Source organism: Schistocerca cancellata, chromosome 1 (genome assembly GCF_023864275.1).
Source record: "Schistocerca cancellata isolate TAMUIC-IGC-003103 chromosome 1, iqSchCanc2.1, whole genome shotgun sequence".
Lineage (NCBI taxonomy): Eukaryota > Metazoa > Arthropoda > Insecta > Orthoptera > Acrididae > Schistocerca > Schistocerca cancellata.
The window spans coordinates 190084171-190110450 of NC_064626.1; positions in this window are offsets into that span (position 1 = coordinate 190084171).

Genomic DNA, 26280 nt, shown 5'->3' on the forward strand with positions numbered 1-26280 from the left:
ATTAAGCTACTAATACTATACTGGCCATTAAAATTACTACACCAAAAAGAAATGCAGATGGTAAACGGGTATTCATTGGACAAATAAATTATACTAGAACTGACGTGTGATTTCACGCTATTTGGGTATGTAGATCCTGAGAAATCAGTACCCAGAACAACCACCTCTGGCCCTAATAACAGCCTTGATACATCTGGGCATTGAGTCAAACAGAGCTTCGATGGCGTGTACAGGTACAGCTGCCCATGCAGCTTCAACACGATACCACAGTTCATCAAGAGTAGTGACTGGCGTATTGTGACGAGCCAGTTGCTCGGCCACCATTAACCAGACGTTTTTAATTGGTGAGAGATCTGGAGAATGTGCTGGCCAGGGCAGCAGTCGAACATTTTCTGTATCCAGGATAGCCCGTATATGACCTGCAACATGCGGTCGTGCATTATCCTGCTGAAACGTAGGGTTTCGCAGGAATCGAATTAAGGGTAGAGGTACGGCTCGTAACACATCTGAAATGTAATATCCACTGTTCAATGTGCCGTCAATGGGAACGGAACAAGAGGTGACCGAGACGTGTAACCAATGGCACCCTATACAACCACGCCGGGTGATACACCAGTATGGTGATGACGAATACACGCTTCCAATGTGCGTTCACCGCGATGTCGCAACCACGGATGCGACCATCATGATGCTGTAAACAGAACCTGGATTCATCCGCAAAAATGACGTTTTGCCATTCGCCGGCCGGTGTGGCCGAGCGGTTCTAGGCGCTTCAGTCTGGAACCGCACGACCGCTACGGTCGCAGGTTCGAATCCTGCCTCGGGCATGGATGTGTGTGATGTCCTTAGGTTAGTTAGGATTAAGTAGTTCTAAGTTCTAGGGGACTGATGGCGTCAGATGTTAAGTCTCATAGTGCTCAGAGCCATTTGAACCATTTGAACCATTTTGTCATTCGGGCACCCAGGTTCGTCGTTGTGTACACCATCGCAGGCGCTCCTGTCTGTGATGCAGCGTCAAGGGTAACCGCAGCCATGGTCTCCGAGCTGATAGTCCATGCTGCTGCAAACGTAGTTGCTGTTGGTGTAGATGGTTGTTGTCTTGCAAACGTCCCCATCTGTTGACTCATAGATCGAGACGTGGCTGCACGATCCGTACAGTCATGCGGATAAAATGCCTGTCATCTCGACTGCTAGAGATACGAGGCCGTTGTGATCCAGCACGGCGTTCCGTATTACCCTCCTGAACCCACCGACTCCATATTCTGATAACAGTCATTGGATCGGAAACGTAATGGTACGCATTTCTCCTCCTTACACGAGACATCACAACAACGTTTCACCAAGCAACGCTGGTCAACTGCTGTTTGTGTATGAGAAAACGGTTGGAAACCTTCCTCATGTCAGTACGTTGTTGGTGTCGCCACCGGCGCCACTCTTGTGTGAATGCTCTGAAAAGCTAATCATTTGCATATCACAACACTTCTTCCTGTCAGTTAAATTTCGCGTCTGTAGCACGTCACCTTCGTGGTGTAGCAATTTTAATGGCCAGTAGTGTATGTAAAATTTCGTTATTTATTGTTTGCTGATGCTGCATTTCTAGTGGCCAACAGTGCTGTTCTCTTCATGTCTATGCTCTACTACGATGTCAGCACAAGCGAGCTCTGCGCGCAGTATTGTTAGGGGCGGTGGTTCGTCCCAGCCGAGATGACGGCAGCTGCTAGCTTCACAGCTGTGTCGCCGAGTGGCGAGTGCCGGAACGGATTGTGGGGCGGCAGGGGGGAGGCGGACTTGGCTTGCGGCTAATGCGAGCCGGAGAGCGCCCTCATTAGCATTTAGACCCCACTGCTGCTGCAGCGCTCTGGCCGCCCTTTGTGTCTGCCGATAAGCAGTCTCAAACTTGTGCGGCCAAAAGTTGCTTTCCAGTGCAGTGCAGCGTGCAGAGACACTCCTGACTGCAAATGAGGTCCACTCCTAAGTGAGTGACCGTCCTGAGGAACCTCAGAAGCTGACCTACCGTTATCAGGTTTGAACTGCACTGAGGCACTGGTAAACCTTCCCTGCTGTGGTTGAGTGATAGCTTCACTGGCTAACGCCACTGAGAGAGGTTCGATAATTTACTTCATTAGCCAACGTCAAATGACGAACTGCTACTGCCCTTTTTTTTTTGTTTTTTTGTTACCTAGTGCTACGTCCCTCACCCTTACCATCTTATTCACCTATTAACTGACGTAGCCAACGCGTCATGAAACTATTTGCAACAGAGCATCTTGATACCGATCAACCGAAATATCGATCAACAATCTCAGTAACGGCCCAATATCTGTACATGTCTGCAGAATCCAGGCAATTTTAGCTGTGTTCAGATATTTGTATCTTGGGGAAATATCGAACATATACATACCAAATTATCTCATTTTGTGTTCTTTATTAGTCATCTATGAATAAAATCCTGTCTCCTATAACATGGACAAACTATATCATTATATATGACATCGCTTTCGTAAAATTAAAAATGTCATACATACATATAGGTTATAAAACATCCCCTTTGAAAAATTATATACGACTGTGCTTAAACTGACACACAATATTTTTAGCGCAACGCAGTCTGACTTTCAAAAATCCCTACAAAAGAATGGCCCTGACTAACATTAACCTATACCTTTCACAAATCACTTACCTCACAAAAATCTTCATTACTCGAACTACTGCAATACAGCGAGCGCCACTACTGCCAGCTAAATAAAGATTCAAACTACGGAAGGCACTAACTACTGATAGTCATAGTTAGCAAATGAAAGATTTTGATAGAGAACAAACAATGTATTTACCTTAATAGTCATAATATATATAGCAGTTCATGACATCCGGTCTTACAAATTTCAAAGCTCCGCCATCTCTCTCCCCACATCCACCACTGCGGGCGGCTCACCTCCAACTGCGCAACGCTACGCGCTGTTAACATCCAGCTGCCCAACGCTACACTGGCAGACAACAATGCAAACTAGCCACAGACTGCACACAGCACAGCCAGTCATTTTTCATACAGAGCGCTATGTGGCGTTACCAATAAGAAAACCTAAACAGCCTACTTACAAGGTAAAAGAGTAAATATCATATTTAAGTACAACAACGCTTTCTACATGGATTTATACTCCATTTTCGTATGAACTATTTGAAAACATTGAAAACAGAGGTCCATACAAAACGCCACACAGCACTGTTCGCACTGATAACGTTCTCCTTGCAATGTGACTTTCCCATTTTGTTTTCGATTTTGAGCAACAAACATAACAAACGGGAAGCTTATTTTTTGCGTGGGCGGTAAATGTTGCAGGAAATGTCTCTGTGTCAATTAGCCACCATGTTCTTTTTGTCATTTGGAGCTGTTGGCAAGATTGGTAATGAAATCAATTATTATAATTTTCTTGGTCTGAAATGAACTGTGTAACCAAAATGCATCCGATACTCCTAGTAAGAGCAAATGAAAAAATGGTTTCCGCGACCATGTTACAGTTCTGTGCCTGCAGTCGCATTCTAAGACACCTGTGTCGTCCAAATCAACTTCACTGTCTAGAGCATCGACATTGTCTCCAAAAATCAGCAAATCAGCGATTCCTTCGTCAGATGAACCACGGCTCGCCACTTCTCTTGCACGGAATACCAACAATATGCTCTACCCGCAGGCGAAAACAGTGCCTTATAAGGAACGAAATACCTCGAAAACAAGACGCACATTGACGCCATCTATCCATGCAACTAGTAAATAACAGTTTAAACATCGCATATCGATAGTCAGAGGTGCAAAAAAAAAAAAAAAAAAAAAAAAAAGCGCAGAACTTTTTAATCAAGAAAATACGCTGCCCTGTGGTATTTACAGGCTTGCCGCCTTTGGAAGAGAGCGTTGCCCGTAGAATCTACAGGCTTGGAGCTGAGAGACGTAATTGAAAGAGATCCAATTGAAACTCTTTAGTGCTATTAGGTACAACGATAAACATAATTTATTAAAAAGTGAGATATATAACACGTGTATTACACAGGGTATTATTTCATAATGACGATCGCCATCGCGGAAGAAATAAGCTGTGTTGAACTAACAAGTCACCAGCGTCAATTTTGTTCACTTATGAAGAAAGAATTGGTCACTGAAATACGTTAATCAATGCGGAATTCAATTGGAAACTTCATTATTTGATCACTATAGAAGTAATCTTTAAACATTTGGAGATTTCCATGTAAATCTTACCTTACTGCAGAAATAGCTCGTTAATGAACAGAACTTAATCATTTGCAATTTTGATGCGATAGCTACCATACTGGCGTACACTTCATTCCACTCGTGTAATACCATGATTCAAAACCGTCTGAGAACTTATTATCAGCCCGCATCAGCTCGCTTCCCACGCCCGGGTTCCCGGGTTCGATTCCCGGCGGTGTCAGGGATTTTCTCTGCCTCGTGATGGCTGGGTGTTGTGTGCTGTCCTTAGGTTAGTTACGTTTAAGTAGTTCTAAGTTCTAGGGGACTGATGACCATAGATGTTAAGTCCCATAGTGCTCAGAGCCATTTGAACCATTTATTATCAACTTCAGCTACCCAGACTTCAGTACTGATTTCCTTACGAAATAAAAACCAGAGAAACGTTCTTAAAACACCCCTCCAACGACACAGCAAAGAAAAGAACACAAAAAATGGCTCTGAGCACTATGCGACTTAACTTCTGAGGTCATCAGTCGCCTAGAACCTAGAACTACGTAAACCTAACTAACCTAAGGACATCACACAAATCCATGCCCGAGGCAGGATTCGAACCTGCGACCGTAGCGGCCGCTCGGTTCCAGACTGTAGCGCCTACAGCCGCACGGACACTGAAAAGAACACAGACAAGAAAGGAACATGAGCAAGTAAAAACAGTATCGCAGGTGGACAACCACTGTCCAGTAACATGAAACTAAACATTTTATTGAGTGATCATGAAGCGCAATTATACTTTGAGATGTATGTTAATGAAAAGTGTTCAAATCTCCTAACTGAATTTAGTGTATTAGTTTTTTTCTGGATTACGAGCAGGGTGCTAATAAAAGATAGTGACTCTAGAGAAATGAAGCGCGTCGAAAGGCAGTCCTGAACATATATGCCCTATTAAAAATTTTATATTGTCACTGTTCCATCTCCTAATACAGTTGTAGTAAAATAAAGCACATTGTCGCAGTATGATGAAGACGTGCTACACGCAGTTATTCGCTAGACTTGATACTGTCGTCCACATGTTATTCCATATAACGCTCACAAATGAAGAAATTCGTGTCAGTTCTGAGCTAATTTTCTCGCAGTTATTAATGTTGTCAGTCCTCCAGTGGACTTCATCTGCACGTGGCTATAAAGCTGTGGAATACGAGAACGTGCTTTCCACGACAGCTCGGTTAGTCAGACCGAAACAGACTCCTCTCACTTTCGCACACTCAGTTCACTCACTACGCCCCTTGAGTCCCGTAGCCGAACTGCTTCCTCAAACAACACTTGATCTCCTCTTAATAAAAGGTCATTATATTATCTAATTCCTGAACGCGAAGCACTGATCATACAATTCATGTGTAAATTATTCTAGAAATAACAATCCTCACAAATAGAAATAACAATTTACGATTTTAATTACATTTTCTGTATCATGCAGAAAAACACTCTGGGTGCAAAACTTAAGGACGAAAGTAACTTTCGCATGATGAGTCTCAACCAAGTAACATAGCTCGAGCAAACTTGGACCATACATAGAAAGAACTGCTACAGTATAGTGCAGATGTAACTGAAAGAAATACGCAATGAGGTGGACATAAATGGTATTTAAAGTCAGTCAAACATAATAATTACGAGAGTGAGTCAAATTAAAACATTAAATATTTTTTTTTAAATATTATTTATTGTGCAGAAGTGGTACAAAGCTGAATCACTTTTCAACATAATCACCCCCACGCTCAATGCAAGTCCTCCAGCGCTTTCAAAGTGCATAAATTCCTTTAGAAAAAAAATTCTTTTGGTAGTCCGCACAACCACTCATGCACCGCGTGGCGTACCTCTTCATCAGAACGGAACTTATTTCCTCCCATTGCGTCTTTGAGTGGTCCAAACATATGGAAATCACTTGGGGCAAGGTCTGCTGAGTATGGTGGATGAGAAAGACACTCAAAATGCAGGTCTGAGATTGTTGTACGGGCAGTGTCGGGCCTTGCATTGTCATGTTGCAAAAAGAACACATGCTGACAGCAATCCACGTCGCTTTGATTTGATTGCAGGCCGCAAATGATTTTTTTAGGAGATCTGTGTATGATGCACTGGTGACAGTGGTCCCTCTAGGCATGTCATGCTCCAAAATGACGCCTTTTTCGTCCCAAAAGAGAGTCAGCATAACCTTCCCTGCTGATGGTTCTGTTCGAAACTTCTTTGGTTTTGGTGATGAGGAATGGCGCCATTCCTTGCTCGCTCTCTTCGTTTCCGGTTGGTGGAAATGACCCCACGTTTTGTCCCCAGTAACGATTCTTGCAAGGAAGCCATCACCTTCTCGTTTAAAGCGCCGAAAAAGTTCTTCAAAAGTATCAGCACGTCGTTCTCTCATTTCAGGATTCAGCTGCCGTGGCACCTATCTTGCAGACACTTGAAACTGGAGCACATCATGCACAATGTGATGTGCTGACCCACGACTAATTTGTAAACATGCTGCAATGTCATTGAGTGGCACTCGGCGGTTTTTCTTCACTATGCTTCAACTGTAGCAATGTTCTGTGGAGTCACAACTCGTTGTGCCTGACCTGGACGAGGAGCATCTTCCACTGAAGACACACCATTTGCAAATATCCTACTCCATTTGTAGACTTGCTGCTGTGACAAACATGCATCACCGTACTGAACCTTCATTCGTCGATGAATTTCAATAGGTTTCACACCTTCACAACGCAAAAAACAAATAACAGAACGCTGTTCTTCCCAGGTGCAAGTCGCAAGTGGGGCGGCCATCTTTATACTGATACTGCGGCGATATGTGCGCATCTGCACTATGCTGCCAGCTACAGGCCATTCTGCACACTGTTTGTAGCACACTTAGCAACTTACAGGATAACAGCGTGAAATTTCGATTTGTTATCATAAATTTAAGGTTTTCATGTGACTCACCCTCGTAGTCACCTCAATTTATGATGGTCTCCTGGGCATTACAATAGGAGGGACATGGCTCTTAATGGAGTGCGTGATCACTATAGAGGTCAGTGAATAGGAGGGACATGGTTCTTAATGGAGTGCGTGGTCACTATTGAGGTCAGCGCATGCTCTGCAATGTGCTCTCATGCTTGACACGAAGTCGGCAAGGAGTTCTTGTGGCAGGACGTTCCATTCCTCACCCAGTGCGGTTGGCAACTGCTGGATGTTCATTCTTGCATGTGGACGTGCTGCAATCCCAGTTATCCCACATGTATTAGGCGAATTTAAGTCGCGGGAACGGTCAGTCCAGTCGTCGTATAACTTTTCGTTCCAACAGCTTTTCCAGTCTTCGACGCGGTTGCGCATTTTCATCCATAACAATAATGCCACGACCGAATACACCCCTGAAAAGACCCACGTGGAGAGGAACAGTTGTCAGAATTACATTGACCGGTGAGTGTACTGCTTGCAGACATTGGAAGTCAGTACGCTCATGCAACATTATGTCTCCCCACACAATAGCACTTGCACTTCCAAGCATGATGTATTGGAGCATTTTTTTCTATGGTCAAAGACTCATCGAGCTATGTTACTTGGGAGTACCACATCACGCGAAAGTGGCCGTCGTCCGTAAATATTGTACATCAGTGTACATACGACTCATGAGTGTTGCATTGTTTTGTATTGTTCCAGTACAAACCGTGTTACGTTCGAGGTTACAATAAAATCTGCTTCTTGTCGAGAAAATTCCTCTTTCCGCTAATATTGATTTATTCACTCGTACTGCAGTATATGATGAACTACTTCTCTGAGATAGTTACAACTCGTCACAATCGTTTGAACTCGATATATATCACGTAAATGGGATGCATATACAGGACGATAGATACGGAAATGATAAGCACAAATGCAGCAGTGAAAATTTCGCCTTTCTCTTTGAATATCGTGTTAAAAGCAACTGAACTGCGCTAAAATTAACTAATAGATGCCTGGCTGCTTTTAATAACTATGGGCCCTAATATCACGAGGAGTAGTCGTAAAAACTCGCATAAATAAAGTTACGTGAATAATCTTTAGTTCGTTTATAAATAACTGTCTACACTCACGGTACACACTGAAATACCCACGTCACAGTACCATAGCTGCCACTAAACCAAAACTGAGCAGTCCACGGATGATCTACATCAACCATACATCTATACTCTGCGAAATACTGTAAAGTGCAATACAGCGGGTAAGTGTCACTGTGAGAGTTATTAGCACTTTTTCCAGTTCCAGCGCTGGAAGAGTGGTAATTTAATTGCTTCCATGCATGCTGTAATTAATGTAATCTTATCCTCACCATCCTTATGGGAACGATAAGTAGGGCGTTGAGTATATTCCTAGAGGCGTCATCTAAAGCCGTTTCTCGAACCTTTGTTAGTAGACTTTCTCTGAATAGTTCCCGTCTATCTTCAAGAGCCTGGCAGTTCAAATCTTTCGTCATCGTGTGAAAATCTCCCGCGGGTCAAAGAAAACTGTTACCATGCGTCTTGCCCTTCTCTGTATACGTTCAATATCCCATGCTAGTGCTATGGCACGAGTGCAGCACTCTTATTCTAGGATGGGACGCACGGGTGATTTGCAAGTAATCTCATTTGTAGACTAATAGTATTTCCCTAATATTCTAACAGTATATCAATGTCTGCCACCTATTTACGACTAAGCTTATGTGATCATTCCATTTCATGTCCGTACTAAATGACAGAAGCAGGTATTTGTATGAGTTAACAAATTACAATTGTGAGTCACATACTATATTCGTTTTGTGAAGTGCACAGATTTACATTTCTGAATGTTTGAAGTAAGAAGTTAATCTTTGAACAGTTAGAAATCTTATCAACGTTTGGCCGAAAATTTGTACCGCTTCGTTCACACTGAAGCTTCCTGGCAGGTCAAAACTGTGTGCTAGACCGAGAGTCGTACTCGGGACCTTTTCCTTTTGCGGGCAAGTGCTCTACCAACTGAGGTACCCAAGCACGACTCGTGACCCGTCCTCACAGCATCAATTCTGGAAGTACCTCGTCTCCTACATTCCAAACTTCACAGAAGCTCTTCTGCGAACCTTGCAGAACTAGCACTCCTGTAAGAAAGGATATTGCGGAGACATGGCTTAGTCACAGCTTGAGGGATGTTTCCAGAATGAGATTTTCACTCTGCAGCGGAGTGTGCGTTGATATGAAATTTCCTGTCAGATTAAAACTGTGTGCCAGACCGAGACTCGTACTCGGGACCTTTCCTTTCACACGCAAGTGCTACGAGGAGGGGTCGTGATTCGTGCTTGGATACCTCAGATGGTATGGCACTTGCCCCGAAAGGCTAAGGTCCCGAGTTCCAGTCCCGGTCGGCCAAACAGTTTTAATCTGCCAGGAAGTTTCATATCGGCGTACACTCCGCTGCAGAATGAAAATTTCATTCGTTCAGACTGTATTTCTTTGTAGATAACTGCATCATCTGCGAAAAGCCTGTCGCTACAATTAATTTCGTCCGCAGGATCATTAATATTCAACTTGATGAGCAAAGGACCAACGCACTTCGCTGGGGTGCACCCGAAGTTACTTCGACATCTCTAGATGACTGTCCCTCCAAGATAACATGTGGCTTCTGCCCTACCGATAAACCCTCAATCTAGTCGCATATTCCGTCTGATAAGCCATAGGATCGTACTTTTGATAACAAGCGTAGATGTGGTACTGAATCAAATGCTTTTCGGAAATCGACAAGTGCTGCATCTACCTGGCAACATTGGTCCATGGCTTTCAGGATGTCATGTTAGAAAAGTACGAGTTCGGTTTCACAAGGTCTATGTTTTCCAAATCCATGCTGGTTTGCGTGCAGGAGCTCGTTCTGTTCGAGATAACTCATTGTGCCTGAGTTATAAGACTGTACGACAAATGAACATCAGGAATATTGGACGGTAGTTTTGTGGATGCTTCTGCTACTCTTCATGTGGACAGGTGTGACCTGGGCTTTTTTTCAGCTACTGGGTAAGGCTTTTTGTTAGAGGAATCTACGACAGATTATAGTTAACTGTGGGGTATCGTGAGGTAATTCGTTTTCTGCAATTGAAGGGGAAAAACGTTGCAATAGTCCATGTTGAGTTGGTGGGAGTGAACGGTAACTTCGTATTATCATATGCAGTAGTTGTTTAGTGACTCATACGCTTTCTGTTTGGTCAGAGAAGTCTGAATGACTAAGCAGAAAGTGGCAGACCATTTCTCTCTGAAAAATCAGGTATCACAAAGATACGATGGCCCAGGTGTTTGGACACGAGTATCATAGTCGAGGCGATAGTGTAAAAACTGAAAATCAGTTATGGCTCAGTATTCAACACCTTGCACGACAATTTCACCATGACAAAAACTGCCGTCCGCTCGGCTACACTTGTTCAAAAGGCACTCCAAACCGAGGAAGCAACGGAAAAGGTCAGCCCAGACTACTTTAGCCGTCTAATCATCATGGAAAAGTGCTGAATGTATCTATGCAACCCCGACATAAGGTTGCAAAGCAAGTACTCGAAACACGTGGACTTATCTTTGTCGAAAATGGCGGTAACACAACAATAAATGGGCATACTAATGCTGAGTGTGTTTAGGACTGCCATGGTGTGATGGTACCAGATTATGCTCCTATGGACCACACGTCGCAGGAGCATATTATCAAAATCCCCTGTCGAATTTACAGGAAGTTATCAACAAGAAGAGTCGGGAAAGTCGCCCAAGGGGTTATTTTCGTTTAACGACGACGCTCCATCTGATTCTGCATACGACACTGTCCGCCGTGTTCCTTCTTCCGACAGTCAAAGTTTGTCTCACCGATCTCCATCGCTGTATTCTCCTTGTATGACAACCAGTCACGTCTTTCTCTTTTCTCGGATGAAGAAGCAGTTGCGCAGGAGGCATTTCCAGGAAACGCCAAGGATATTATTCTCTACACGAATCGTTTCCTGAACAGCCACAATGCAGACCTCTCCTACCAAGTTCTCTATCAAGTCATCCATCATAGGAGAAAAATGTGTCTCATTGAAGGGTAAATACATAGGGATAGATGGGCAACCGGTTTCATGGACACAGTTTAATTTTTGTGACGTGGTAATTAAAACTTTCCCTCATGAAAAATGGACCTCGTCATCGTGGGTGGCATGTGTGCCTCAACTATACAGATAGCCGTACCGTAAGTTCAACCACTCGAAGTGGTATCTGTAAAGACGACAGATTAACCTGTGCGCTTCCTGAAGAGCGGGAACAGCGTTTTCAGGGGAAACAGTCTGGATTATTAACTGATCTGGTATTGTAACGTTAGCCTACATGGTCTTGCTATGCTCGTACTGCGAACGGCTAAAACCAAGAAGAAACAATAGCCGTTATGTTTTCCGAGAACATGTAACTCTACAATGTGGTTTAATGACGATGGAATTCTCTTAGGTAAACTATTCTGGAGGTAACATAGCCCCTATTCCGTTCTCCGGGAGCAGACTACTTGGAGGGGTGTGGAATGTCACATCCCTTAATCGGGTAGTTAGGCCATAGAAGTTGAAAAGGGTAATGCATAGCTCGAACATAGATATAGTGGAAATTTGTGAAGTGAGGTGGCAGGAAGAACTGGATTCCCTGTCTGGTGAGTACAGGGTTACAGATACAAAATCAGGCAGGTGTAACGAATGAGTACGTCTAATAATGAATGAGGAAACAGGTATGCGGGTAAACTTCTATAAAGACCTCAGTGAACGCACTGACGTAGGCAAGAGAGAAGTGACTCCAATATACACCGGAATAGTACAAGCTTATATGCCAACTTGTTCTGCAGAATTTATGATGAGATAAAAGAAATTAATCAGGTAGTTATGGGAAACGAAAATTTAATTGTGTTTGGGGACTGGCATTCGATATCAGTAATACGTAGAGAAGGAAATTTAGTAGAACAAATATTTGGAGAAAGGGATGAAAGAGGAAGTCGCTTGGTAGAATTTTTTACAGAACACACTGCACTCATTCTTGATTTCAGAACTATGAAAGAATGTTGTACACTTAAAAGAGACCAAGTGATATTAGAAACTGTCAAATAAATTACATAATGGTAACAAAAAAATTTCAATATCAGATTTTAAACTGCAAAACATTTACACGGACGGACTCCTTTATTATTGTTATTTCTCTTTCCTGTCTCAGACGTTATGTCTGGTTAAAAATTGAAAGTGACGCGGACCTTGATCAAGCGTGACTTCCTTTTAACTGTACGGTATATGTTACATTGCATTTAGGAACATTCGGGTAATTGAACACAGATTTCTGTAGTTGTATATATACATTTGGATGTAGCTGTATTGCGTTGATGTACTGGTGGATATTGTGTGGTATGACTCTTGTAGTTGATAGTATAATTGGTATGATGTCAACTTTATCCTGATGCCACATGTCTTTGACTTCCTCAGCCAGTTGGATGTATTTTTTAATTTTTGCTCCTGTTTTCTTCTGTATATTTGTTGTATTGGATATGGATATTTTGATCGGTTGTGTTAATTTCTTCTTTTTATTGGTGAGTATGATGTCAGGTTTGTTATATGGTGTTGTTTTATCTGTTATAATGGTTCTGTTCCAGTATAATTTGTATTCATCATTCTCCAGTACATTTTGTGGTGCGTACTTATATGTGGAAACGTGTTGTTTTATTAGTTTATGTTGTATGGCAAGTTGTTGATGTATTATTTTTGCTACATTGTCATGTCTTCTGGAGTATTCTGTATTTACTAGTATTGTACATCCGTTTGCGATGTGACCTACAGTTGCTGTTTGTTGTTTGCAAAGTCTGCATTGATCTGTTGTAGTATTGGGATCTTTAATAATATGCTTGCTGTAATATCTGGTGTTTATTGTTTGATCCTGTGTTGCAATCATGAATCCTTCCGTCTCACTGTATATATTGCCTTTTCTTAGCCATATGTTGGATGCGCCTTATTATTATTATTATTATTATTATTTATTGGTTATGAGCGGCAGTACTCGGCCCTCCTGGGTGAGAGCCAGGTATCCTAGTCACTAGACAACACCGGAGAGAAGAAGTAGAAGAAAGCTAGCAATTTATGATGATGGGGCGGGATAAAGTAACGCAACCAGATGCTATTGAGAGTTTGAAACAGGTATTAGGCAAAGATTAAGTGAAACAGAGATGAGGATCTAAGGAACACAACAGAAGATGTATGGTTAGCCTTGACAGACAGTGAAGCAGGGGACCAAATAGGCAAACAGATAAGGATAGCATAAATTCTTACGTAACGCAGGGTACATTAAATTTAATTGACGAAAAGAGAAAATGTATAATACAGAAAATGAAGCAGCCCAAAGGGAATACAGCATCTGCAAAATGAGACTGACAAGAAGTGCAAATTGGCAAACCAAGAGTAATTGAACGGGAAAGGCAACGATTTAGAAGAATCTGTAGCTAGGGAAAAAAAACATGCCGCCTATAGGAAAATTGAAGATGCGTTTGGAGAACAGACTAGCACCTGTATAGACATCAAGACTTAGATATACCGGAAAGAAGAAGCAGAAGAATGGAATAACTGGTACGAGCCGACTTCGATGAAGATCAGTTAGGATTCCAGAGATGTCTAGGAACTCGCGAGGCAACACTGGCCCTGCAACTACCTCAGAAAGTAAATGAAAGAAGAGGGAACAAGCGGTTTTAGCATTTATAGATTGAGAGAGACTTTTGGAGAATGTTGACTAGATTACATGTTTTGAATTTTTAAGGTAGAAGGCATCAAAATACACAGAGCGAAATGTTATTTACAACACTGACAAAAAAATCAGACGTTAAAGAGAAGCGGTGGTTGAGAAGAGAGTCAGAGATGGAGTTGTAGCCAAGGATGGATTTTGAGAGGGAATTTAGGTTCAATGAGAAAAGAAACAAGGACTTTGAGGTTTGCCGAAGACATTGTAATTCCGTCAGAGACAACAAACGACAAGGAAGAATCCAGTTCCAGTAAGCAAATACTTGTGAAGTGGGATTTTGCTACTGGTATAAGTATACTGTGTTCTGGATCTTTTATGCTTACCTATTTGATTGTTTATTTTATGATTATCGATTTGGGCTTCCTTGATGCATGCGGTGTACATCAGGTAAAACACCATTTTGCACATTTTTGAGAAAGTTGTTGTTAGAGTTGTAAAACTGGCTTAGGCTACCGCAGGCTACCCTCAGTAAGGGTTGACTACGGTAGTTTTCCTAGCATTTAAGCTAGTGCCTGCGTTACCTGTACATTGGGTATGTTGCAAATCTATCGGGTGCAACCCGATAACGATTGCTTTCCTTACTTATGCAATGTGTCTTACTATATTGAGCTAAAAACCGCAAGCCGTGAACTATCTAGACACTGACTGAGGATGGAAAAAATTTGAAATTTGTGTAAGGTCCTGTGGGACCCAACTTCTGAGGTGATCGGTCCATATGCTTACACACTACTTAATCGAACTTAAACTAACTAACGCTAAGGACGACACACACACCCATGCCCGAGAGAGGACTGGAACCTCCGACGGGGGAGCCGAGGATATATAAAGGGCCAGGTAATCTACGGAATATCTTTGTTCTACACAGTTATCCTGTCTGTTATTTAAGAATAAACAGTATTTACAGCAAAACTGAAATTTTCAATGTTTATTTCAGACTTCATTCAAAAATTAGTGATTTGAAACGTGAAACAGAGGGATGCTGTAGTAAAATTAAAGAAAACAATACAAATTTATCACGTACTGGTAGAAAGCGAAATTATCCCAACAAAAATGTAAAATAAAAAGCACAAAAATATATCAAGCAATACTTCGTCGAGCTTATATAAAACATGTTCCTGTTATTCATAAACAACTTTCTTATTTATCAAAAATAACAGGAACTCCTGCCTTTGATCATGATGAAGACTTTCTAGTGAGTACAAAATAACAATAATAATTATATACATATCTTTTATGTCTCTGCATGTAAACTGTACTTGCGTCAAAAGTAATTTCTTTAGTTACGTAAAACCGCAAAAGTTACGCGATCAACTAATTATTAGTGCTAATGAAATGCAATTTATATTCTGTAAGGATAAAAATTGCACAATTAACTAACGCTGTACGAAGTGTGGTTCCAATTACCTGAAAAAAGAAAACAACTACACAAACAAAAAGACTGAAGAGACGTCGTCAGCTCCCATTTTTCCTCTTACACATTCATTTATGTTTATTTCCCTACCCATTCCATTATCACTGCTAGGAAACCTACCATCTATACATCATTTGTGTAGGTACGAAAACTACCGAAACGTATTTTGCTAGAGTGCATCTCTAGTTATTAGAAAATTAATTATGTTATCTTTGAAAATCAGGACAATCTTTTTTTGTTGAATCTGTGCAGTTACAATGTTGTGCTGCTGAAACACTCAGTTTTTTCTGTGTTACTTATCGCAGAAACAGAACCCATAGTTTGAGAAGGAACAACAACACAGATCAAAGCATACAATGTTTACTGCTATATAAATCTACACAAGTAGCAGCAGAAGATGTGAAATATGTAACACTATTCCTGTCGCAGTTACACTAAACGTTACAGTCAGGAATACATTTTCTGTCGTTAGTCAACGAGTTTTGCCCCACTGGCGTCAAAAACTCTCTATTCACCTCGTACTTGCTCATAGAAATTCCGTTTTCCGTCTGTGATATACTGTCACATGTCAAGTAAGGCATTCTTCTTGGCACATTTTTACTGGCAGAATTTTATCACACAAGTCAGGGATAACTGTAATGTTATCTAGCGGCACATTTCTTTTCCCAGTTACCTCTCAGCTTCTATGCAATGCTTTGACAACCCCACAGCTGCTGGATGTTATGACTTTTCCTTTCCCTTAGTGTAGTTGAGTTGTCAGATGAAATGTATAGTCAAACATACTCAGCTCTTATTAATGAGTCACTGACAAACTTGAGGTCTCCTGCGCTAAGAGCCATGACATCCTCTGGTTCCCTCTTGCACAGAAGGAATTCGTTCTCCTGGGCACTGGCAATGCCTGGACTCCAGGTGGTTTGGTGAAAGGATATTTTTTCTCTCTCTATCCTGGCAAAGTGTCAACGACCTTGCCGCAGTGGTAACACTGGTTCCCGTCAGATCACCGAAGTTAAGGGCTGTCGGGCTGGGCTAGCACTTGAATGGGTGACCATCCGCTCTGCCGTGCGTTGTTGGCAAGCGGGGTGCACTCAGCCCTCGTGAGGCAAACAGGAGCTACTTGATTAAGAAGTAGCGGCTCCGGTCTCGAAAACTGACATACGGCCGGGAGAGCGGGGTGCTGACCACATGCCACTCCATATCCGTATCCAGTGACGCCTGTGCGCTGAGGATGACATGGCAGCCGATCGGTACCATTGGGCCTTCATGGCCTGTTCGGGAGGAGTTTAGTTTAGTTTTTTATACCGGCAAAATCTCTATCAGTTGGTAGAAAACATGTCCTGTAACTAGGAATTTCTGATTTACAGTAGTGAAATATTTATGAACGATCAGAGTTTGGAAAGGTGTCCTACTGTTTTGCACATGTCTCACAAAATCAGCAATATTTACGCTTATGTTCAAATGAACTCCTTATGGAAAACAGGAATTGCAATATAAACATGAATATAGGAAATGTGAACAAAACGTTCCAGTTACGTTTCTTTTCCCTGAGTACTGTCCTTTACTTTGTGTAACGCAATATAGAAACACTTTTGAGACATTCTGTAAAACTGCTGGAAACGTTCGGGATACATGTTCCGTTCTCACATATTTCTTCCCTTTTTTCTACCATAACAAATACGGCCTTTATCTTGTTCGACATAACACATTTACGAGTTTCAGAAGACCAACCAGATCAATATCGCCTGATGAAGACGACCTACTCTCATCCATTCGTAGCACGACCGCCCCGCGTCTCCCTGACAGCGACACTTCTGTGTGCGCTTCTCACGTCCCGCCCGCGCCACGTGCAGATTCGTCATCGCCAGGCCGTTGCTGTGTGATTTGAGCCATTCAGGTGTAAAAACATCATCTACATGGCTATTACAAATGATTGAAGCGATTTCATAAATTCACTGTAGCTCCATTCATTGACATATGGTCACGACACACTACAGATACGTAGAAAAAAAGTTTTGTTCGGTTGAAGCCGCACTTCAGGTTTCTGCCGCCAGAGCGCTCGAGAGCGCAGTGAGACGAAATGGCGACAGGAGCCGAGAAAGCGTATGTCGTGCTTGAAATGCACTCACATAAGTCAGTCATAACAGTGCAACGACACTTCAGGGCGAAGTTCAACAAAGATCCACCAACTGGTAACTCCATTCTGCGATGGTATGCGCAGTGTAAAGCTTCTCGATGCCTCTGTAAGGGGAAATCAACGGGTCGGCCTGCAGTGAGCGAAGTAACGGTTGAACGCGTGCGGGCAAGTTTCACGCGTAGCCCGCGGAAGTCGACGAATAAAGCAAGCAGGGAGCTAAACGTACCACTGCCGACGGTTTGGAAATCTTACGGAAAAGGCTAAAGCAGAAGCCTTACCGTTTAAAATTGCTACAAGCCCTGACACCCGATGACAAAGTCAAGCGCTTTGAATTTTCGGCGCGGTTGCAACAGCTCATGGAAGAGGATGCGTTCAGTGCGAAACTTGTTTTCAGTGATGAAGCCACATTTTTTCTTAATGGTGAAGTGAACAGACACAATGTGCGAATCTGGGCGGTAGAGAATCCTCACGCATTCGTGCAGCAAATTCGAAATTCACCAAAAGTTAAACGTGTTTTGTGCAATCTCACGGTTCAAAGTTTACGGCCCCTTTTTCTTCTGCGAAAAAAACGTTACAGGACATGCGTATCTGGACATGCTGGAAAATTGGCTCATGCCACAACTGGAGACCTACAGCGCCGACTTCATCTTTCAACAGGAGTGTGCACCACCGCACGTCCATCATGATGTTCGGCATTTCTTAAACAGGAGATTGGAAAACCGATGGATCGGTCGTGGTGGAGATCACGATCAGCAATTCATATCATGGCCTCCACGCTCTCCCGACTTAACCCCAAGCGATTTCTTTCTGTGGGGTTATGTGAAAGATTCAGTGTTTAAACACCCTCTACCAAGAAACGTGCCAGAACTGCGAGCTCGCATCAACGATGCTTTCGAACTCATTGATGGGGACATGCTGCGCCGAGTGTGGGAGGAACTTGATTATCGGCTTGATGTCTGCCGAATCACTAAAGGGGCACATATCGAACATTTGTGAATGCCTAAAAAAACTTTTTGAGTTTTTGTATGTGTGTGCAAAGCATTGTGAAAATATCTCAAATAATAAAGTTATTGTGGAGCTGTGAAATCGCTTCAATCATTTGTAATAACCCTGTACTTGGTTCAAGTAAGCTGCGTAAAATAAACAACTTGGCAAGTTGTTCATTTTCTACATTTGACTTGTACTTAATATAAGCAACTACTTCGTCGATGCTGTCAACATGAAGCATCTTATCAAGGACACTTTTATCTGAAGTATGTTGAAGCCTGTGTACCGAAACCGGTGATCATTAATAAGAAAACACCTCAGATTGTTTCAAGATAAGTTTTTGATTACCTTGACTACATCTACATCTGCATCTACATATATAGTCCGCTAGCCACCAAGCGGTGTGTGGCGGAGGGCACAATTCGTGCCAAAGTCATATTTCCCCCTTCCCCCATCCCTTTGTTCCACTCGCGGATCAGGCGGGGTAAAAACGACTGTCTGAATGCCTCAGTACGAGCTCCCTTATCTTTGAATGGTGGTCATCGAGCGATCTGAAAATTGGTGGTAATAATATATGCTCTACATCCTCGGTGAAGACCGGATTTCGGAACTTCGTGAGCAGCCCCTTCCGTTTAGTGCGCCGTCCTACTTCTGACTTTCTATAAGATTTGTAACGCTCTCGCGATGGCTAAATATACCAGTCACGAATCTTGCCGCTCTTCTTTGGACCTTCTCAATCTCTTGAATCAGACCCAACTGGTAAGGGTCTCATACAGACGAACAATAAGACTGGACGAACTAACGTATTATAAGCTATTTCCTTTGTTGAAGGACAACATCGCTTCAGGATTCTACCAATAAACCGCAATCTACAGTTCGCCTTATCCGTTACTTGTATAATCTGATCGTTCCATTTGAGATCATTTCGAGTAGTCACATCTACATACTTGACGAATGTTACCGCTTCCAAAGATTGGGCATTTATTTTGTACTCATACATTAATGGGGATTTTCGCCTTGTTATACGCAGTAGGTTGTAGTTACTAATATTGAGATATAACTGCCAGTTATTACACCACGCATTTTTTTTCTGCAAATCCTCGTGATTTGTTCACAACTTTCGTGTGATACTACTTTCCTGTAGATTAAAGCACCATCGACAAGCAGTCTAATGCCACTGTCAATGCTATCAACCAGATCGTTTATGTAAATCGTTAAAAGCAGCGGACCTATTACGCTGCCCTGGGGCACACCTGAAGTTACGCTTGTTTCTGCTGAAGTCATCCCGTTCAGGACGAGATACTGCTCCCTGTCTGTTAGAAAACTTACTATCCAACCGCATATGTCTCGCACTCTTTGGAGCAAGGGACAGTGCGGAACTGAGTCGAACGCCTTTCGAAAGTCAAGAAATATGGCACCAACCTGGAAGCCAGTATATAGAGCCTGTTGAACATCATGCAAAAAGAGGGCCAGCTGTGTCTTGCATGACCGCTGGTTCCTGCAGATGAGCTTCTCAGAGTCTAGAAAGGTCATTATGTCTGAACACAAAATATGTTCCATGGTTCTACAACCAATCGATGTCAGTGAAATTGGCCGGTAATTATGTGCATCCGATTTTCTACCCTTTTTATAGATTTCTATGACCTGGACCTTCTCCCAGTTCCGTGGAACTTGCCGCTGTTCCAATGATCTCTGATAGATGATGGATAACAATGGCTATATTTGCAGCATAGTCAGCATACAATGTTACGGGGATACCATCTGCGCCAGACACCTCCCTGACGTCTAAGGATCTTAACTGTTTTACAATCCCAGATACAGTAAACACTATGTCAGCCATCCTTGCGTTTTTTCGATAGTTGAAAGACGGAATGGTGCTGTAGTCCTCTACCGTAAAGGAGTTTTTGAAAGCTAGGTTTAGAATTTCGGCCTTCTGCTTATTATCATGTTACATTACTCATACTGCCAGCAAGAAGCCAGAGGCTAGGGCAGACACAATGTACGATGGGCGTTCAACGAACAATGCAACACAATACTTTTCTGAAAGCAGGTTTGTATTATTCAGGATTCCAGTGCGCCGTATTACTTCCCACTCCTTTGGCTACAAAACCTTTTTGTCAACATAATCTTCATTCAGTGTGCCGGCCGTACGCCTCCTCACTGGGAGGGCCTGTAAGCCCACATTGTACCACTCTACAGTTCGACATCGGAGCCAATGTCTTGTTGTATCAATATTCTTCACATCATCCACGTACTGCTTCCCGCAGGGTTCACCCTTGAGTTCCAAGCTGTAGGGTGGATGAGGAAGAACAGTCCAATGATGTTTTGTGAGCTCCTCTCTGCTGCACAGATCTGCTCCTTGCGTTGTCAAGGAGAAGAGGAAGCCCGTTTCCATTTTTGTGGCGACGAACACGCTGAAGTCGTTTCTTCAGTTACACACATGCTCATAAATTAAGGATAATTGCAGAATGTGGTGCCACACAACGTGGCACTACACAAAACAGGCACTAATAGCATAGGCACAGAGTGAACACACACGACACAGATCTATAACTCCACAGTATTGGTGAGAAAACCGTCCCGAAACACATGTGCTACAAAACGCCACGCGCATGTACCCCGACATCAATATCGGATATGATCACATGCCCACGTACACAGGCCGCACAACGGGTTGGCATACTCTGGATCAGGTGGTCGAGCAGCTGCTGGGGTATAGCCTCCCATTCTTGCACCAGTGCCTGTCGGAGCTCCTGAAGTGTCGTAGTGGTTTGAAGGCGTGCAACGATACGTCGAGCGACAGCATCCCAGACGTGCTCGATGGGGTATAGGTGTGAAGAACAGGGAGGCCACACCATTCGCCTGATATCTTCTGTTTTAAGGTACTCCTCCACGATAGCAGCTCGGTGGGGCCGTGCGTTATCATCCACCAGGAGGAAGGTGGGACCTACTACACCCCTGAAAAGGCGGACATACTGGTGCAAAATTACGTCCCGGTTCACCTGATCTGTTACAGTCCATCTGCCAAAGACATGCAGGTGTGTACGTGCACCAATCATAATCCCACCCCACACCATCAAACCACGACCTCCATACAGGTCCCTTTCGAGGACATTAAGGGGGTTGGTATGTGTTTCCTGGTTCACGTCAGATGAAAACCCGGCGAGAGTCACTGTTCAGACTATACCTGGACTCGCCCGTGAACATAACCTGGGACCACTGTTCCAATGACCGTGTACTGTGTTCTTCACACCAGGCTTTACGGTCTCTGCTGTGACCAGGGGTCAGAGGAATGCACCTTGCAGGTCTCCGGGCGAATAAACCCTGTCTGTTCAGTCGTCTGTAGACTGTGTCAGGAGACAACTGTTCCAGTGGCTGCTGCGGTAAGGTCCCTAGCAAGGCAACAAGTACTCCATGGCCGCCTGCGGGCACTGATGGTGAGATATCAGTCTTCTTGTGGTGTTGTACACTGTGGACGTCCCGTACTGTAGCGCCTGGACACGTTTACTGTCCGGTGGAATCGTTGCCATAATCTTGAGATCACACTTTGTGGCGCACAGAGAGCCCATGCTACGACCTGCTGTGTTTGACCAGCCTCCAGTCGCCCTAGTATTCTACCCCTCATAACGTCATAAATATGTGTTCTTTTCAACACACAGTCACCATTAGTACGTCTGAAAACGTCTGCTCACTTACTCGGTGCACCGTACTCTGACATGCACCAACACACCTCTGAGTATGTGGACTGCTGTCGGCGCCACCGTGCAACGACCGCAGGTCAAATGCAGCGCATGGTCATACCCCAAGGTGAATTAAACCCGTTTTGTTTCTGGTCCGAAGAAATACACTAATTTTTCATCGCCTGTGACTATGTTCGACAAAAAAATGTCACGATCAGTCTTGTAACGCGCAAGCAATTCCACCCAGATCCTCATTCGCTGCCTTTTGTGGTCCTCTTTTGGGGTCCGAGAAGCCCAGCGAGCCTCCCCCTTTCAGTAACTCAAATGGATGACGAGTGTGTCAGTGCTACCAACACAGATGTCCACTTGAGCAGCGACGTGGTTGCTCGTGATCCGTCGATTCCCTGGAATGAGAGTGTTCGCATGTTACTAAACTGCAGGAACCACAGCTATGTGTGGCCGGTCGGCACGTGGAAAACCGGACAGGTTCGGCGACCTTGTTACGATGATGGCACACGCCTCTTCCCACGACTCACGGCTTTGCTCACTGGCAGGTCTCCGTAGACATTCCGCAAACGCCTATGAACATCTGCTATGCTCTGGTTTTTCGGCCAAAAGAAACTCAGTGGCAGCTCTCTGCTTGGAAAGTACCTCCGCGAACGACACCGTTTTGGAGGCTACGGACATCACCGTCACATGTCGGAACGTCATGAGACTATAGGGGCTGAAGCGAGAATTTTCCACCACGTCCCTCAATAAATTCGGTATTTTTCAACCGAAATTGGCCGAGAAAAATGTGTGTTTATTTACATATTGAACGGTCCACGTATAAAATAATTTATCGACCTGAATAAGCGTGCCCTCAACAAAAACCGCCGCCCTGCTCTATTTGAAACTGACGAAGTCGCATTTTACCAGACATAGGAAGTTCTAGAATCACAGATGGGCAACCAGTGTCCTGAAACTACACTCTCGCTCATAAATTAAGGATAACGCTGATACATGGTGAAACAACGCTCTGGTGGGCGGTTGCAGGTTTAAATCACCTCGGGGTATGATCATGCGGTGCATTTCACCTTCGGTCGTCGCACGGTGGCGCTGGCAGCAGTCCATATACTCAGAGGTGTGTTGCTGCATGAGTCCAGGTATAGTATGAACAGTGATTCTCGCCGGTTTTTCATCTGGACGGAACCAGGAACCACATACCAACCCCTTAATCTGCTTGAAACGGACCTGAATGGAGGTCGTGGTTTGATGGTGTGGGGTGGGAGTAAGTGTGCAGCCTTTTCCATATGCGCTAATGGTGACCGTGTGTCGAAAAAGGCTCAAAGAATACATATTGATGACATTATGAGGGGTAGAATACTAGGGCGAGTAGAGGCTGGTCAAACACAGCAGGTCCATTCGCACGGGTCCTTCGTGTGCCACGAAGTGTGATCTCACGATTATAGCAACGATTACAGCACACAGGAAACGTGTCTAGGCGCTACAGTACGGGACGTCCACAGTGTACAACACCACATGAAGACCGATATCACACCATCAGTGCCCGCAGACGGCCACGGAGTACTGCAGGTAGCCTTGCTCGGCACCTTACCCCATCCACTGGAACAATAGTCTCCAGACAGTCTACAGACGACTGAACAGACTTGGTTTATTCGCCCGGAGACCTGCAAGGTGCATTCCACTGACCCTGGTCACAGGAGAGCTCGTAAAGCCTGATGGGTCGAACACAGTACATGGTCACTGGAACAGTGGTCCCAGGTTATGTTCACGCATGAGTCCAGGTATAGTCTGAACAGTGATTCTCGCCGGTTTTTCATCTGGACGGAACCAGGAACCACATACCAACCCCTTAATGTCCTTGAAAGGGACCTGAATGGAGGTCGTGGTTTGATGGTGTGGGGTGGGATTACGATTGGTGCACGTACACCCCTGCATGTCTTTGACAGAGGAACTGTAACAGGGCAGGTGTATCGGGACGTGATTTTGCACCAGTATGTCCGCCGTTTCAGGGGTACAGTGGGTCCCACCTTCCTCCTGATGGATGATAATGCACGCCCCCACTCTGCAAACGCCTATGAACATCTGCTATGCTCTGGTTTTTCGGCCAAAAGAAACTCAGTGACAGCTCTCTGCTTGGAAAGTACCTCCGCGAACGACACCGTTTTGGAGGCTACGTATATCACCGTCACATGTCGGAACGTCATGAGACTATAGGGGCTGAAGCGAGAATTTTCCACCACGTCCCTCAAATAATTCGGTATTTTTCAACCGAAATTAGCCGAGAAAAATGAGTGTTTATTTACATATTGAACAGTCCACGTATAAAATAATTTATGGACCTGAATAAGGGTGCCCTCAACAAAAACCGCCGCCTTGCTCTATTTGAAACTGACGAGGTCGCATTTTACCAGACACAGGAAGTTCTACAATCACAGATGGGCAACCAGTGTCCTGAAACTACACTCACGCTCATAAATTAAGGATAACGCTAATACATGGTGAAACAACGCTCTGGTGGGCGGTTTGAAGGTTTAAATCACCTCGGGGTATGACCATGCGGTGCATTTCACCTTCGGTCGTCGCACGGTGGCTCTGGCAGCAGCCCATATACTCAGAGGTGTGTGTGTTGCTGCATGTCAGAGTACGGAGCAGCGAGTAAGTGTGCAGCCTTTTCCATATGCGCTAAAGGTGACTGTGTGTTGAAAATGGCTCAAAACACACACATTGATTACGTTATGAGGGGTAAAATACTAGGGCGACTGGAGGCTGGTCAAACACAGCAGTTCGTAGCACGGACCCTCTGTGTGCCACGATCTCAAGATTATGGCAATGATTACAGCACACAGGAAACGTATCCAGGCGCTACAGTACGGGACGTCCACAGTGTACAACACCACAAGAAGACCGATATCGCACCATCAGTGCCCGCAGACGGCCACGAAGTACTGCAGGTAGCCTTGCTCGGCACCTTACCCCAGCCACTGGAACAATAGTCTCCAGACAGACAGTCTACAGACGACTGAACAGACTTGGTTTATTCGCCCGGAGACCTGCAAGGTGCATTCCACTGACCCCTGGTCACAGGAGAGCTCGTAAAGCCTGATGGGTCGGACACAGTACATGGTCATTGGAACAGTGGTCCCAGGTTATGTTCACGCATGAGTCCAGGTATAGTCTTAACAGTGATTCTCGTCGGTTTTTCATCTGGAGTGAACCAGGAACCAGGTCCCAACCCCTTAATGTCCTTGAAAGGGACCTGTATGGAGGCCGTGGTTTGATGGTGTGGGGTGGGATTATATTGGTGCACGTACACCCACCCTTGCATGTCTTTGACAGAGGAACTGTAACAGGACAGGTGTATCGGGACGTCATTTTGCACCAGTATGTCCGCCTTTTCAGAAGTGCAGTAGGCCCCACCTTCCTCCTGATGGATGACAATGCGCGGCCACACCGAGTTGCCATCATGGAGGAGTACCTTGAAACAGAAGATATCAGGCGAATGGAGTGGCCTGCCTGTTCACCTAAACCCCATCGAGCACATCTGGGAAGCTCTCGGTCGACGTATCACTGCACGTCTTCAAACCCCTACGACACTTCAAGAGCTCCGACAGGCACTCGTGCTAAATTGAAAGGTTTATACCCCGGCAGCTGCTCGACCACCTGGCGTTTTGTAGCACATGTGTTTCGTGTGACGGTTTTCTCAACTTATCACCAATACCGTGGACTTACATATCTGTGTCGTGTGTGTTCCCTATGTGCCTATGCGATTAGCGCCAGTTTTGTGTAGTACTACGCTGTATGGCACCACGTTTTGCAATTATCCTTAATTAATGAGCACGAGTGTAGGATCCGGTTTGCGTTTAGTTGTGGCCCGCGGGAGAAATTCACGGGAGAGAGCGAGGGGCTTGCATAATGCTCCGCCAGGGACGCATTTTAGAACATTTCGGTCAACGCTTGGCTCGTTTCACATTTGCTGCTCATGACGCAGACCAGTTAAACCTTTACTTAACCCTTGCATGGGTAATGCTATTTCTCAACAGCTGGATCTGAACCACAAAGAGAAACACGTTTTCAGTCTGAGCGCGATATTGTGACCCATGAGCTCACGT